A 17,986-nucleotide genomic window follows, 5' to 3' on the forward strand; every position below is an offset into this window, starting at 1 on the left:
ATTTGCCCAACTATCCAAGCCTCCTGCTCAAATTTTATCAATTAATCAGCACATACTTGTATTTTGTGTTGTTGGGGAAACCCATAACTGAAGTCTAAAGTCATTCTGGTGGGGTCCTATCCAGAAGGCAGGATCTAATTGCCCTTGAATCAGGATGGGCATAGAATATGGCAGGCCATGGGGGAAGGTACATAAATCTAATTTATCAGACCCATTTCCTTTAGGAACCTCATCCCTTCTTTCCCTTGCAAATCCCCAATGGGAAACTGGTTGTAATAGGAATTCATCTTTATAAGACAGTGCCAATAACTCCCCATCTCAGACACCTAAAAAGTGACAAAGAGTATTCCACATCTAAAGGCTCTAAAAAAGTTAGTTGATACTGTAAAAATAAGTCCTCAGGGGGCGGCCAGGTAGCACAGCGAGTAAGAGCACCGGCTCCAGTGTTGAGAAGACCTGGAGATCGAATCCCAGGCTCAGACACCTAGCACCCACCCAGAAACACCTGGCCGTGTAACCTTGAGCAAGTTACTTAACCCCAATTGCTTAGGGGCGGCCAGGTGGCTCAGTGAGTAAGAGCACCGGCTCCAGTGTCAGGATGACCTGGATCAAAATCTGGGCTCAGATACTCAGCACCACACCCAGAAATAACTGGCCATGTAACCTTGAGCAAGTTACTTAACCCCGATTGCTTTAAAAAAAAAAAAGTCCTCAGAGAACTTTCCCAGCCTGTTGAAGTCAACTGGGCAACAGAGCTCAGCACTGGCTCCATGCTCCATTAGACAACAGGAACCATTACTCTAGTGACTCATAAAGTTTTTGTTCTGCAGATTCTTCTGCAACCACCCTAGCTTCCTGGTGAAGAAGGGCTGCCCATGCACCCCCTACTCCCTTAGATCAGGGAGACACTTCTGGGAGCAGTGATAGGACAAGCCTGGAGCTTTGTTACCACCAGTGAGAATTCCCACTGGGAAAGCTCACTCTCAGTCTTTTTATACTGGCAGTCCAGCTTCTGAAGGACATTTAACAACAGCTAGGGAATGTAGGACTTGGCATTCTCCTCACCCTCTCACATAGCTGGCTCTAAAACCCACGGAGTTATTTGCTCTGTCTAATCAGGAGCTTACTCCCTATCCCATAGGAAAGATTCCCCATATACAATATAAAGGGCTCTTGCATCTGGAAGCCATACAATGAGCTGCCATTTGATCAGCTACCCTCTGTAACTGCAGTACTGTCCCCAACTCAACCATGATGTGAGCCATGAGACCATCTCATCCCATCCAAATTTTTGAAAACCCAAATATTAGAGGTGGGCCTAATGCCAGCAGCCTTTAAGTTTATGTTGAGACAAAGTGAGCCACTCACAAGTCACTGAATAGTTAACATTTCATTGTATCTTAAAATTGCAAAGGGCTTCAGAAGTTAAGGAGTCTAACCCTTATTTAAATTAATCCTATTTACAACATCCCAGAAAAATTCCACAGTCAAGAAGCAATTATTAAGCACCCACTATGTGCTAGGCATTGTGCTAAGAACTGGGGATACAAAGAAAGGCAGAAGATAGTCCCAACTCTTAAGGAGTTCACAGTCATATATATATATATATATATATATATATGTAGAGATAGAGATAAATATATAGATATATAAACACATATTATCTATACATATGTGTATAATATGTATATAATATATTGCATACAACATAATAATAAATACATATGTATGTGTGTATGTATGTCTATATAGAGAGAATAAATTGGTGATAATCAGAGGGAAGGCCCTAGCATCAGGGAGGATTGGGAAAGGCTTCTTGTAGAATGTGGACTTTTAGCTGTCACTTGAAGTAAACCAGGGAAGGTAGGAGGTGGAGACGAGAGAGTCCATTCTAGGCATGCAGGACCATCAATGAAAATGTAGAGTTGGGAGATTGGAGTGTCTTGTTCAAGAAAAAGGGGATCAGTTTTTACTGGATCACAGAGTACATGGGAATGAGTAAGGTGTAAGAAGAATGGACTAGAAAAGCAGGAAAGGGCTAGGTTATGAAGTGCTTTGAATGTCAAATAGAGGATTTTATCTTTTATTCTGTATGTGCCACTGAAATTGATTGAATAGGGGACTGTCATGGTCAGACCTGTGACAGTTGAGTAGAGTATGTGCTGGAGAAGGGAGAGACCACAACATCCAGCCTCCAATGGAAGGTTTTTGGTATCTTAGAATTAACTACCATTACATTTTACAATAATTCTGATTCTTAGGAAGGTTTTCCCCATATTGAATTCAAATCTACCTCTGCAATTTCTGCCCATTGGTGGTAGCTCTGCCTTTTCAGAATAATTTAATCTAGGGGCTGAGCCAAGATGGTGGAGTGAAAGCAGGACTCACCTGAGCTCTCCCCCAGACTCCTTCAAATACCTCTGGAAAGTGAATCTGAGAAAATTCTAGAGGGGCAGAATCCATAAGGAGACAGAGTGTGGCATATTTCCAGCCCAAGAAAACCTGGAGAGTCTATAGGGTCTTGTTGCACCAGGCTGGGAGAGTAGTGCTGTCTAGCGCCAGCACAGACCCAACCATAGTGAGGCTGGAGCAGAGCCCAGGGGACTGATTCACTGGCAGCAGTGGTGATTCCCAGACCTCTCACCACAGGAGGGGAGTCTGTTAGAACTGGGTGAGAGAAAGGCACAGTCCTGCTCAGGGCCTGTGGAGGCGGCAGCAGCTGATCCTGGGGCTATCAGTCCACAGACTCAATGTTTGAAAGTAACCTATTTGAACTTCCAGGAGGTAAGATGGTGGAGTAAGCAGTAAGTTGCTCCCACCCTTCCTTATAGACTTTGAAAAACCCAAAGAATATTGCCCCCCCCAAAATTCTAGAGTAGTGGAACCAGCAGAAAGACACAAAGTATAGCAGTCTTTTAGCTCAGGAGGCTAGGAGGATTAACCCAAAAGGTCCATCTTGTTGTGGCTGAAGGGGACCAGTATAGGACGGGAGTGATCCCAGCAAGTCAACGGCAAGCCCCACTTTAGCAAACCAGTGAGAGATACTGAGCCCAAGGGTGGTGGAACAGTCAAGCACCAACACCAGACACATGCCAACCACCAGCAGCAGCTCCAGTTCAGCACCAGGTAAACTACCAGACCACTACAACATCCAGCTCCCAGCATCTGAGGACCCAGCAAAGAAGACCAGTAACCAGGCCCCTAATTCCCAGCACAAGAAGTCTGGGAAAGTACCCCCCTGGGTCCCAGAAGCAGAGATGAAAAGCCAAAAAAAAAAAAAAAGGCAAATAACAAGAGTAAGAAGAATCAAATAAAAACAATGACCACAGAGAAATATCTTGATGACAGGAAAGATCAAAACACAAATCCAGGAAAGGACAACATGGTCAATATACCCACAACTAAAACCTTGAAGGGGAATATGAACTAGTCTCAAGTCTGAAAAACCTTGAAAGGGCTCAAGAAGGATTTTAGAAGTCAAATAAGAGAGGTAGAAGAAAAATTTTAAAATACAATTGACAAAATGGAAAAAAAGTACACTGAAGAAAACAACTCCTTAAAAAGTAAAATTGGCCAAATGGAAAAGGAAGTACAAAAGCTAACTGAAGAAAACAATTTGTTAAAAATTAGAATTGGACAAGTGGAAGCTAATGACTCTATGAGACATCAAGAATCAGTCAAACAAAATCAAAAGAATGAAAAAATAGAAGGAAACATAAAATATCTCATTGGAAAAACAAATGACCTGGAAAATAGATCCAGGAGAGATAGCTTAAGAATTATTGGTCTACCCAAGAGCCACAATGAAAAAAAAAGAGACTGGACAGTATTTTGAAGAAATCATCAAGGGAAATTGCCCTTAGGTCCTAGAACCAGAGGGTAAAATAATCATTGAAAGAATTCATTAATTACCTCCTAAAAGAGATCCCAAATTGAAAACTCCAAGGAATATTGTAACCAAATTCCAGAATTATCAGATCAAGGAGAAAATACTGTAAGCAGAACAATTTAATCCCTTCAAACATATAAAGACAGGTATCATGATTCCCAAGTGTGTCACAGAAGTGTATAGCTCTTTATGTGAGACAGTGGTAAAGGAATTTGCTACTTTCTGTCATTAGAGTCACTATAAATATACAAAATGCCTGGTGCAAAATAAGTGCTTTTTCTTGATGATAGAGGGGGCAATCTTTTTTAGAAGAAAGAATGGGATGGAATCACTTGTGTATGTGAATGGATATGCCTTGTCACAGAGGTGTATAGCTCTTCATGTGAGACAGTGGTAAAGGAAGCAATAGTAGAGGAGAGGAATAGAAGGAGATCTAGGCAAAGGGCCTCAATTTTTTTTTCCAGTGAAATTCGGAAGCTACTCAGCTGAGAGTGTGGGAGAGAGGAAGAACCAAAGGAGGTTTAAAGGATATGAAGGCTGAAAAAGACCATTTGGTAATTAGCCCAATGAAATTATTAAAGTAGTATGAAAGAATTGTCTTGCCACCATGATGGCTCAGTTGATATCATGTAACTTTAATTTGTAGTGGACCCAGTTAGAATGATTTTATAATATTCTCCATCTTGCTCAGCAACATATGAAAAGTAGTGAAGGTAACAGATTGTGGGAGTAATCATAAGTTGAGTTTTGGCAGGACAAGATTGGCAGTAAGATCAAAGGGCAAGGAGCACAAGGGAAGAGAATAGTAGAGAGTTGCATTGGTTTGCCAAAGGGTCAAGATATCAAGGGAGGAGACAGTGATGCCTGGGAAAGAATTGAAGAGTAAAGGTACCACATATCACAGTGAGAAAGAAGAAGCAAGTTAATGGGTTGCAAAGCAGAGGGAGAGGTTGAATGACAGCAGATAGAGGAATGATTAGGTAAAGGAATTTAAGAGTTCATGAACATGAAAGTAGTGTATATTTGTGATTGATGACAAGATCAAAGGTATGACCATCTCTGTGTTTAGCTGAGGTGGGGTGGAGAAGTAGGTTGTAGAAATGATGTAAGGATATTTTAAGGAATATATTGATATGTATTCTGAAGTTCCCTAGTATGAGCAAAAAAATTGATGAGGGGAAAAAGACTGTGACTGAATTCAATGAGGAAGGTAGGAGAATATCTTGGATGTCTATATACTACAACAACTAGAATCTTGATTGGGAGATAAATACGAATTGAATGAAACTCAAAGGAGGGCATGTGACTGAGTGATGGTAGTAGAGAAAGAGTCTGGATATGGAAATTGGAAGCAAAGAGTATTTTGACTCAACTATCTCAAATAGGAAGTTGGAGGTCTGAATGAAAGTACAACCATTGGTGGAAAGGAGGGCCTGGAAATCTGAATTGATCAGGAGGGAGCCAGGTCTCAATGAGTGCAAGAAGCTGGAAAGAGTGAGAAAAAAAAATTCTAACTTGAAAGCAGGTTTGTTTCCTATGAAGCAAACATTCCACAGAGTGTAGAGGAAGGTCTGGGTAGATCTTTTGTGGTATGTTGAGGGTGGGGCAATGCACATTGGGTCAGTAGGTAATGAAGAACAGTCACTAAATGATAGAATAGTTACAAATGTGTCTTTTACAGTTGCATGGCTTTTGCCTCCAACATGAAGTAATACCCTATATCCCTGACACAAGGAAGAAGAAAGAGTGGCTAGGGGAGAAGCAGCTTAGTGTAGTGAAAATAGTACTAGACCAGAAGAATCCCGATTCCTTTTGAACTTCTCACATTCTGCCATTAAGTAGCTTTGTGTTCGTGGGGCCACAGTTTATCATCTCCAAAATGAATGCATTGATCTTCAAAGACCACAGGTGTGCTGGAGCCAGCTCTAACAAGTTTGGGAACCAGTTAAATTTTCAAGTGAGTGTTTATACCTCAGAAATCTGCAATTGCTACACATCAAGGCTTGATTTATTATTTTGTTGATGATCTAGCTTAATAAAGTGTTGAGATTGCAGATTAAACTTAAAAGTGTATGCATAGATAAGAGTAGGTTGTTAAACATTTACCAGAACATCCTGTATTGCTTTATAAATATTGTTTGAGCTCAACTGGAGTGTAGTAGAAGGCTAAGAGAATGAAGTCATCACCAAACTAGTGGCCTGGTAACTGTAGGCTAATATCAGTTGGTCTTTATACAGCATTTTAAGATTTGCAAAGTGTTTTACATCCATTATTGCATGTGAGACTCACAGCACTCTTGCTGAGGACTCTTCCAACTCTTAACATTCTCTAAAGGAAGGTAGAGGGTCAGTTTGGTGAACTGAACACCTATACACATATTTTAAAAACTCTGGAAAGAGACAAGGAGAGGTAAGTAGGGCTTACATTATTCAAATAATGTAATTTAAGGGGCATCACGAGATCCAACTGCTTCAAAATATCTTCATAGCATGGTACTACTTGTACCTCCTAATAAAACTGAAATCCCCACTTTTCTAGTTGCTAGCGGAAAAAAGTGGGATATTTATCTTCACAAGGTCACTTTTTAAGCACACTTTCATTACTTGGTAGTAGAGGAAGGTCTGCTGACCCTCTCCCATTAGTACAAATTAGTTTATTAGCCACTTAAGACTTTGAAAGGTACAGAAAGTCTGGTCCTGAGATGGTGAAATAAATAACCACTCAATTTAAATTTCTCTACTAAAGTCCCACTTCATCTTGTCAGGAAGGTAACCCTGTTCTCTCTAATACTAAAACTGTAGAGCACAAGCACTAGTATATTGGACCAAACTGGAAAGACTTCTAGCATGATAATTGACTGTATGTCTGTGGCCCATGAGCTAGTCAAGTTAAGTGCCAGGTAGCTCATCACTAAAAAGTCACCATTAGTTAACAAATTCTTATTGGCTACAGCAATTCATAAAGACCTCTTGTTAAAGATAAAGAGGGGTTGTAATCTGTGATCTCCTCTGACATCACCACTACTCTGGAGCAGGCTCTCATCACTGCAGCCTTGATTACTGCAATGCCCTGCTAGTGGGTCAGTCTCTGATCCACTCAACCACTAAAGTAATTTTCCTAAAATGCAGATCTGATCATCTCACCCCTTTACTCAATCAACTCCACTGACTTCTTATTGCCTCTAAGAGCAAATGTAAAGTACTCTGTTTGACATTCAAAGCCCTTCATAACCTAGCCCCCTCCTACCTTTCCAGTCTTCTTACAACTTACTCCCCTAAACATGCTCTTAGATCTTCTCCCTCTCCTCTGACCACTGACATCTCTGGCTTCCTTTAACTTCCAATTAAAATCCCACCTTTCTAGAGGAAACCTTCCCCAACCCCTCTTAAAATTCCAGTGCCTTCCCTTTGTTCACTGTTTTCTACTTTCTGTAATACAACTTGCTTTGTAATTTGTTTGCATATTATCTCTCCCATCAGATTGTAAGCTCCTTAAGGAGCTTGTGTCTTTTTGGTTCCCCAGAGCTTAGCATAGTACCTGACACATAGTAGCCATTTAATAAATGTTTATTGATTGATTGATTGATTATGGGCATGATGAACATAGAGAAGAATGGGAAGACATATGAATGTAAAACAACATATACAGTGACTTTTATTGTTGTTCAGTTGTTTCAGTTGTGTTTGACACTTTATGACTCCATTTGAGGTTTTCCTGGCAAAGATACTAGAATGGTTTGCCACTTCTTTCTTCACGTCATTTTTACAGATGAGGAAACTGAAGCAAACAGCATTAAGTGACTTGCCCAAGGCCATACAACTGGTAAATGTCTGAGGCTGGATTTGAACTCAGGTCTTCCCGACTCCAGGCCCAGCCCTTTATCCACTGAGCCATCTAGCTGCCCTCTGCACAGTAACTACAACAATGTAAGTGGAAAGAACAATAGCAAAATAATATAAACTAAATTTTTCAAAATAATAATGACTGAACTTGATTCCAAATAAGAAATATGAGAAGATGCTTCACCTCGCATTTTTGCAGAGGTGGAGGAACATGGGTGTGAAACACTGCGTATAATATCAGACTTTTTTGTTATGTTGGTTAGTTTTTATGAACATTTTTCCTTCCACCTTTACTTTAAGGATGACTTTCTTATATGGAGTGGGAGGAGGAATAAAATGAAAAATGAGGGTGATATAAAAAAGTTTATTTTTAAAAATAGAAAGAAAATGAATGGTAGAATAGACTAGAAAATAACACTCAAGAATTTATTGCATGCAAGTGTAGTGTACGTGAGTTGTAGAAATCCTTATCTGAACCCACTTACACTGATGAGTCAAGTCCCCTGGAGGCTTTAGGCTACACCTCCTCCTCAGAGTTCTGGGGGCATCCTTGAGGGGTGGTTTTGATATTCTCCTCTAAATTCATAAGCTTGAGCCCCTATTCTGTTGTGATCTTCCCAGTATTAATTGCTAGTTATAGCTAGTATCTATCTCCTTTATACCACTGATTGCCATCCTAGTATCACTAAATTAATTAACATCAATTAATTTTTACAAAAATATATTTACTGAGAAAATAAGCAAAATCAGAATTACAAAATGTATTTCCTTGAACTGGGGGCACACTCTTCCTACACCACCTCAGTCCCTTGGGAGAAAGGACTCAAACTAAAAGCAGTAATTACAAAGCATTTGCATCCAAGTTCATTTCTTAATGCAGCCTAGCCAATGGATTCCTTCACCTCTAGAACCTGGTGTCTTGGTTGTGGGGTTAGTCTGGGACTGAACCAGATCCCAGTCACTCTTTGGGCCTATGTTTGTGGACCAGGCTCCATGACCTTAGACTCTGGCATGGACTGTGCTTCCTGGACTTTCAGTTACTATAATTACAAAATACATAAAAAAGGAGTTAATAAGGCATTAATAATCTAAACCTTTTGATTCTCCTTAAAAAAAAATTAGAGACAGAAGAGGCAGAAATAATTTAACTCAGTCTAGTGTTCATTAAATCCCAAAAGATAAACTACCTGGGACAGAGCTCCAATTTAAAAAGATTTGGTGGGAAAACTAGAAATCCATCTGTCAAAAATTAGGTTTATACCAACATCTTACATTATATTCCATATTCAATTAAAAATGGATGGATGGTCTGAGTAATAAATAACTTTTTCACACATATTTGAATCAATTCCCTATTTATGCTTTATTTGTGACCTTTAATAGACTTGCTTCCAATACTTCCCCCCAGATAACTCTTTCTCTTCTAAAATAACCTACATTGATTTGGCTTGTGAAGAAGTTTTCAGTGTAATCAAAATTGTCCATTTTATCTTTTGTGATCCCCTCTATGATTTTTTGATCAAGAATTCTCTGACCCCAAGCAAACAGCAACAACAATCATTTGATGTTTGCAAAATACTTTACAAATAGTATCATTCTATTCTCATAGCCCTGGTAGATTGTTGTTGTTGTTGAGTCATGTCCTACTCTTAAAAAAATATAATTAATTAATTGATTTTTAGTTTTCAACATTCATTTCCACAAGATTTTGAGTTATAATTTTTTTCTCCCCGTCTTTCCCTTACCCCCACCCCAAAATAGCAAGCCTACTGAATACCTCTTCCCCCAATCTGTTCTCTCTTATATCCTCCCCATCACCTCCCTAACTTTCTAGTAGGGCAAAATGGATTTCTATACCCCAATACCCATTTATTTTATTTCCCAGTTGCATGTAAAAAACCAAAATTTTAAACATTTGCTTTTAAAACTTTGAGTTCCAGATTTCTTCCCTCCTCACCCACCCCCACTGGGGAGATAAGCAATTCAATATAGGTTGTACATGTGTAGTTACTCAAATCATTTCCATAGTAGTTATATTGTGAAAGACTACCTATATTTCCCTCCTTCCTATCCCATCCCTCCCCCCCACTTATTCTATTTTCTCCTTTGACCCTATCCCTTTTCAAAAATGTTTGCTTCTAACTACCCTCTCCCCCAGTCTGCCCTCCCTTCTATCATCCCCCCTTTTGTCCCCCAACCCCCTATTTTCCTGCAGGGTAAGATACCCAATTGAGTGTGTATGTTATTCCCTCCTTAAGCCAAATTCAATGAGAATCAGGTTGTCCCATTCCCTTTCACCTTCCTGCTCTTCCCCTCCATTCTAACAGTTTTCTCTTGCCTCTTTTATATGAGATAGTTTACCCTAATCTATCTCTCCCTTTCTCTTTCTCCCAATAAATTCCTTTCTCTCCTCTTAATTTTATTTTTTTAGGTATCATCCCTTCCTATTCAACTCATTCTGTGCCCTCTATGTGTACATGAACATACATATGTCCACACTCACGTACATATTTATGTATACATACACCCTCCTATACATACACACATAGATATACATATATAGTCCCTTCAACTATCCTCATACTATTAAAATTATCATTTTTCCATGAAGGAATATAAATAGTTCAACTTTAATAAGTTCCTTATAATTTCTTTTTCCTGTTTACCTTCTCATGCTTCTCTTGCTTCTTGTATTTGAAAGTCAAATTTTCCATTCAGCTCTGTTTTTTTCATCAAGAATGCTTGAAAATCCTCTATTTCATTGGAAGATCTTATTTTCCCCTGTAGCATTATACTCAGTTTTGGTGGGTAGGTGATTCGTGGTTTTAGTCTTAGCTCCTTTGACCTATGGTATATCATATTCCAAGCTCTTTTATCCCTTAATGTATCATTAAGCTCATTGAATCTTGTGTTATGCTGATTGTGCTTCCACAATACTAAATTTTTTTCTTCCTGACTGCTTGCAGTATTTTCTCCTTGACCTGGCAACTTTGGAATTTGGCTATAATATTCCTAGGCATTTTCTTTTGGGGATCTTTTTGAGGAGGCAATCGGTGAATTCTTTCAATTTCTATTTTGGTTCTAGAATATCAGGGCAATTTTGCTTGATAATTTCTTGAAAGATGGTGTCTAGGCTCTTTTTTTGATCATGGCTTTCAGGTAGTCCAATAATTTTTAAATTACCTCTCCTGGATCTATTTTCCAGGTCAATAGTTGCCTTCTATTTCTCATTTGTTTGGATCTGTTTTATAGTAACTTGGTTTCTCATAAAGGCATTAGCTTCTAGTTGCTCCAATCTAATTTTGAGGGTGTTATTCTCTTCAATGAGTTTTTGAAATTCCTTTTCCATCTGGCAAATTCTGCTTTTTAAAGCATTCTTCTCCTCATTGGCTTTTTGGGACTCTTTTGCCAGTTGAGTTAGTCTATTTTTTAAGGTGTTATTTTCTTTAGTGTGTTCTTGGGTCTCCTTTAGCAGGCTATTGACTCACTTTTCATGATTTTCTCTTCCCAATTTTTCATTTTTCATCATTTATCTTTCCAATTTTTCTTCCACTTCTCTTACTTGATTTTCAAAATCCTTCTTGAGTTCCTCCATGGCCTGTAATCAGTTCATATGGAGGCTTTTGATGCAGGAGTTTTTACTTTGTTGTCTTCCTCTTGCTCCATGTCTTGATCCTTTTTGTCCCCAAAAAAGGATTCTATGGTGTGTTTGTGCTTCCTTTGTTTGCTCATATTGCCATCCAATTACTTGACTTTTGAGCTCTTTGCTATGGTAGACCTCTGCTTACAGAATGGAGAGAGCTATGTCCCAAATCCCTAGGGTTTTTGTAGCTGCCAGAGCTATTAGGAGGGTACCCTCTCTACAGCTCCCACAAACTCTGGCTCACTGGTCATACACCCCAGTAGTACCACCCAAGACCGCGATCCAGATCCATGCAGGTTACGAATGGTCTCTTGGTCCCCCTACAATCTGCAGACCAGGGGCTCTGGAAGCAGCCATGGCCCCAGGGCCTCTGGCTGCTTCTTGCCCCGGGGACAGGGACCACACTGGGCTCTTCCATTCTGCCCTATTACAACAGAGCTTTACACTAACCTTCTCTTTAGTGTTTATGGGTTAAGAAGTCTGGAAACCACCATGGCTACCGTTGATTCACTCTCCTGAAGTCTGCTCTGGCAGCTGCTGGTTAGGGCTGCCCAGGGCCTGGAATCCCATGGCTCATGCCAGACTGTGCTTAGCTCCCAGCTCAGTGCGATGAGCCTTCCTATCTTCCTATCTGCCTGCTGGGCTTCCTTCAGCAGGAGATTTGTTTCTCTGTGTCACTTTGTGGATTCTGTAGCTCTAAAGTTTGTTTAGAGTCATTTTTTTACATGTAATGGAAATGATTGGAGCAGGAGCCCATGCCAAGTTTGTGCTTCTACTCTGCCATCTTGACCCCACCCCCATGTCCTACTCTTTGTGACTCCATTTGGGGTTTTCTTGAAAAGGATACTGTAGTGGTTTGCCATTTCTCTCTCCAGCTCATTTTACAGATGAGGAACTAAGACAAACAGGGGGAAGTGACTTGTCCAGGGTCACATAGCTGGTAAGTTTCTGAGGCTAGATTTTAATTTAGGAAGATAAGTCTTCATAACTCCAGGTCTGATATTCCATCCATTGTGCCACTTAACTGCCCCAAGGCAGTTGCTAATATGTAATGCCATGCACAGAAGCTTTCCAGAAGAACTGCTACTGTGAACAGCTTTTAAAGATTCTGATTACTCAGTATAGTGATCACTCTATTTATTCCATAACAAAGGCAAAACATCCATGGAAATCAAGGTGCAGCATAATTCAAAATACAGCATTCACCATATTAAAACTTATCACAGAAAATCACAATATTCACAACATAGTCTCAAAGTAAAATAATCACTCTTAAGTTAATTCAATCAGTCACAAAATAGTCACTCTTAAGTTAATTCAATCAGTCACTTATCAGTAGTATCAAAGTACACAGTCAAAGTCTTCCACTCTTGGGGCAAAGTCTTGATTAACTCAGTCACTTATCAGTAACAATAGTCAAAGTACTCAAAGTACAAATCAGTCACTTATTCAGCAAGGTCTTACTAAGTATCATATACAAAATCCTCCACCCCTTAGGTCACTAGTAAACTATAATTCCATAATTACTCAGTACCCAAGAAGAGGTCTTTTCTTCATCTTGACTTGGGGCCTGTTCTCAGATTCCCTGAATCCCCTTCCATGGTCCCTGATTCTAACTAGGTTCAATGGCAGACAGCTCCAAGTTCCTTGATCAGCTCTCTGGGAAGGTCCTGCTCCACACTGGCATTCACAGGGTTTGGTCCAAGTCAGCTCCTTCACCATTTCTGCTCCATGGAATTCAAGGCTCAACCAAGCCACAGACAAAGTCTCAGCATCCTGGTCATGCTTCAGTCACCTGAGTTCCTGGCTCCTGGGCTCCTGGCCTCCTGGCTCTGGGCTCCTGGGATTCTGTTCAGAAGAAACTCCACCAAGACAAGTTTTCAGGACTCAGTTCTCCATTCTTCTGTAGCTGTTCTGCCACCATATCTCGGTCTCAAAGAAATTCTGACTGTGCCTCCCTGGGGCTTTTCTTATATACACAGTATTACCTACTTCACTTCCTTCTGCCAACCCCTTCCTGTTATGTCAGTTAACAGGAAACAGGAATTCTTACCTTCTGTTCCCCCAATCAGAGGCTTGATCAGTTACTAAGTGTTAAGTACCTGCTAATTTTTCCAGTACAAAGGGATCTTCAAATTCAAAATTACATTACCATTACATAATATTTTCCCCATTTTTGCAGATAAGGAAACTGAGGCAGACATAAGTTAAATAATTTTCCCAGGATCATGCAACTAGTAAATATCATATTCTGAATTTGAAATCAGGTCTTTCTATTTCCAGGTCCAGTATTTTATTCACTACACCACCTCTCTTTCCCTATTTTTCTAACTTGTTTTTGATGTGGCCTTTTATACCTAAGTCATGTATCCACTTGAAGTTTATTGTGGCATATAATGTAAAGTGATGATCTAAATCTAGTTTTTACCTTAACTTCTTTCAAGTTTTCCAAGTAGTTATAGACAAATAATGTATCATTATACCAGAGGTTCAAGTCTTTGGGCTTATCAAACACTATTACAATGTTCCTTTGTTTCTGGTTTTTGTGTATTTAATCTATTTCACTAATCTACTATTATTGTTTGTGGTATAGTTTGAGATCTAATGCTGTCAGGTCCTCTTCCTTCCCATTTTTCTTCATTTTTTCTTTTGATGTTCCTGACCTTTTGTCCCTCCAAATGAATTTTATTATTTTTTTCTATCTGTATGATGTAATTTTTCTTTAGAAGTTAGAATTTATACTGAGTAAATCAATTTAAGCAGTATTTTTTTTTTGCTTTTTGGAGGGCAATTGGGGTTAAGTGACTTGCCCAAGGTCACATGGCTAGTTTCTTTGTTAATGTCTGAGGCTGGATTTAAACTCAGGTTCTCCTGACTCTAGGGCCGGTGCACTGTGCCACCTAGCCACCCCAGTATTGTTATTTTTATTGTGTTTGCATGGCCAAGTGCTGAGTAATTAATATTTCTTCAGTTGTTCAGCTAGGTCTATATTTATATAAGGGTGGTTTGTAGTTGTATTTTTGTAGTGCCTGTCTGTGTGTTTTAGTAAGCAGATGACAAAAATATTTTTTTATATTCTGCAGTTATTTTGAAAGGAGTTTCATTCTCTTCCCAATGGGTTTTATTGGTAATGTACAGAAAAGCTGATGATTTACAAATGTTTATTTTATGTCTTGCCACTTTATTGAAATTATTGTTTCAATTAATTTTTAGTTAAAAATTTAGAGAATTTTGCAAGAAGTGATAACTGTTTCTTCTATCTTCTTTCTAGACTCATTTCCACACTTTATTTTTCTGGTTTTATTGCTATAACTAACATTTTCAGTATTTTATGGAATAATACCCTTTCTTTTTCTTTTTACTCCTTTATCCCTGGTTTTAGATGGATATTATTTACCACCTTAAGGAAAGGTACATGTATTGCTGCACTTTTCAGTGTTTCTAGTGGAAATGGATGTTTAACTTTTTCAAAATCTTTTTTGACATGTATTGATATAATCATGTAATTAATATTGGTTTTGTATTAATATGATCTTTTATGTTTATACTATTATAATATTTAACCAATCTTACATTACTGGTATAAATCCAATCCAGCTATAGTGTATAGTCTTTTCAAAATGATGTACTAATTACTTTTCATATGATTGTGTTAATATCCATTAGGAATGAGAAGTAACATATTGTAGTAGAGATATGCCTCCAACACATATGGATTGTGTGACCCTGGCCAAATCACTCTTCCTTTTTTGTTCTTGATAGCTCTCTACAAGTGCAAATTACAGAGAAGGTGCCAACTTTCATTGGTAGATAGTTTCTTTCCCTAGGAGTTTCCTATACCACTGAAGTCTCAGACTCTATCCCTATCCATCAGAGATATTAATCTACAGTTTTCTTTCTCTACTTAATCTCTCTTTGGATCAGGCATTGAGACTACATTTATATTGTGGAAAGATTCTGGTAGGACTTCTTTTTCTTATCTTTGTAAACAGTTATGTAATATTAGAATCAATTGCTCTTTAAATGTTAAATATAATTTGCAAGTATTTATTTGCAAGGACAACTAGGTGGCACAGTGAACAGAATACCCACTCTGAGTTCAAAAAGTGTCCTCAGACACTTACCTAGCTGTGTGAGCCTGGGCAAGTCACTTATCCTCAATTGCTTCCCCCCAAAAAAGAGAATTTACTTGCAAATTCATTTGGCCCTGGCATTTTTTTTCTTGTGGGTTAATTTCTTTTTAGGAAATTTAATTATTTAAAATGTATATTTCTTACTTCTTGTGTCTTTTACATTATTGTAAGTACTAATGTATATCAGCCAAGCTCTCAGTTTTGTCATTTACTAATCAACAATTTTATCATTCTAACTTTTCTAAAATTTCATTTAAGTCCTTGACTTCTTTACTATTTCCTCCCACCCACCCACCATTGCAGTGTACACAGTTATTCTCAGATTGTTCCTGGTGACCTCATGGAACACTAAGCAAGCACAGATGTCATTTGATCAGCTTTTGCTTCAAAGTACCTCTTGGTTGATTCTCTCTCATTAGTTACTAAGTTAGAAAAGTTGATGATAACAAGGTGCCAAGTTTGGCAGAAGAGCAGGCAGCTTCCCACTGGTGGTGCTTGAAAAGACAAGAAGTGATTCCAGTCAAGAGGTGGAAAAAGGAAGAATCCTTTCTTACCCTGGCATAATGACAGACCCAACGTCCTGCAGGCTCCCAATGTACAAATGTTGCATGGGCCCAACTAGAACCTTTCATGTTTTTATATTTGCCAGAAGTCTATAAAATCTTTATGAGAATGGTAAGTGATATCCTTGAAAATGTGAAATGGAAACAGGTAGGTTTTCACAGCCTATTTACTTTACCAAACTACATTTTCAGCCACACAGTTCACTGTGAAAGGTGGTCATAAAAAGATAGGAAGATACTACCATTGATGGTTTACATCTAAGAAAAGCAAGTGATTTCCTCAAGAAAATGTATGACTGAAAAAGCAGTTGGGCCCATCATGTAGTGAGAGTGAGGGATAAAAGATGGTTAGTGCCACTGGTAGTAATGGCAGGCCAAAATCTTTAGCAGGTTGGGCAGATTCTCAGTGGACAATTTTGGGAATTCATGAGAAAGAGCTGCACTCTAGGAGAAGGCATGGATCAGTCTCATTCTGCACCATTGGTGGAAGGATGCACATTGAGGTGAGTTTAGATCCACTGAAGTAATGTTTTTCCCATTCAAACTAATTTATTTTATCTGGAAATCTTGGAATGTAGATCATGCTATACAAAGATTAACTGACAGAAAGAAATATTTAGCTTGGAGAAGAAAAGACTTAGGGGATGGTTATCTTGAAATGCTGTCACATAGAAGAGGGATTAGATTTTTTTTTATTCAGTCAAAGAGGGGAGAATTAGGAGCAAATGGTGGATTTTGCAGATGAAGAACCAATACCTTTTGCCTCAAGTCAAAAACATGTCTGTTACTTCAGCCTTACAAGGAGGGTGGATTAAGGCAGATTTAGTGAGACCAGTAAAGTTTGTGTAGACTAGAATGAAATACATGTCAGGGATTTTGTTACTGTTAGGTGTACTTAATAAGGATAGGAATAAAGACCAAAAGCCCTCTCTGTTTTACCTAGCTTCTCCTTTCTGCCCCTAGGAAGGTTCATTTTCATACTAAACTCATTTTCGTGCTAATCTCAGATTGGCATGGGGTTGAGAGGAGAAAGTACATTAACCTAGACTTTAGACCAGGGGTAGGGAACCTGTAACTTTCAGGCTACATGTAGCTCTCTAGGTCCTCAAGTGTGGCCCTTTGATTGAATCCAAACTTCATATAACAAATCCCCTTAATAAAAAAAGATTTGCTCTAGACAGCACCTGTGACATTTGTTAGTTGGAGTACTTAGATACAATTGGGGGGTCAAAGCCTGACTGTCAGCAATTTAACAGGAGGTCTCCAGGGTGCAACCTCTACACTCCAGTAGATGGTAGCAGAGAGCAGCTCAGGAACTATTAGACGACTGGAGATGACCGGGAAGGGGAAGACACAGTAGAAAGTAGCAGAGAGCAATGTGATGACAACATCAAAGGATACTAGCAGCTCTATACAGACATGTGACATACATATGTGGTGGTCACGTGTTTACCTGTGAAGGTGCCTTAGGCACATGTGTACTCCACATAGGCTTCTTCTATGCATGTTCCCTAGTCACATATATTCTCTGCATATATACCTTCCCCCACTGGTTACCTAGGGAAGAATCTGCTTCCTATTGGCAGGGAGATCTTTCCTTACCACTTAATTTGTCATGTTGTCTTTTTCTATTTTACTTAGTAAAAGTGCCTTCCTTCTGTTCATGATTTCCTATTTGTCCTAAATAGAGCTTGCTTTGTATATATTTATTTTCATGTTGTCTTCCCCCATTAGACTGTAAGTTTCTTGAGGTCAAGGACTATCTTTTGCCGCTTTTTGTATCCCCAGCTCTTAGCCAGTACCTGGCATATAAAATACTTATAAAAGTGCTTAATAAAAATTGATTGATTGATTAAAGTAAATATGTCAGTAGATGACACCGAGTTTTGGTTTTAAGGAGATGCTGACCTATATT

General features: G+C 38.9%; 1 long non-coding RNA gene across 6 annotated transcripts in view; it reads left to right on the plus strand.

Annotated features, from left to right (window-relative positions):
- Window positions 1-17,986, plus strand: part of LOC138151467 (uncharacterized) — a 30,884-nt gene that overhangs the window by 6,153 nt on the left and 6,745 nt on the right. For 2 of the 6 annotated variants that reach the window (XR_011165827.1, XR_011165826.1), the window contains exons 2-3: window positions 7,659-7,816; window positions 16,459-16,574. This is a non-coding gene — a long non-coding RNA (uncharacterized lncRNA). The remainder of the gene's footprint in view (window positions 1-7,658; window positions 7,817-16,458; window positions 16,575-17,986) is intronic. The other 4 variants (XR_011165830.1, XR_011165831.1, XR_011165829.1 and 1 more) reach the window with 2 other exon arrangements.

This window comes from Petaurus breviceps, unplaced genomic scaffold, assembly GCF_028583685.1.
Source record: "Petaurus breviceps papuanus isolate PSGF00001 unplaced genomic scaffold, PetGlider_PUasm1.0 90897, whole genome shotgun sequence".
Lineage (NCBI taxonomy): Eukaryota > Metazoa > Chordata > Mammalia > Diprotodontia > Petauridae > Petaurus > Petaurus breviceps.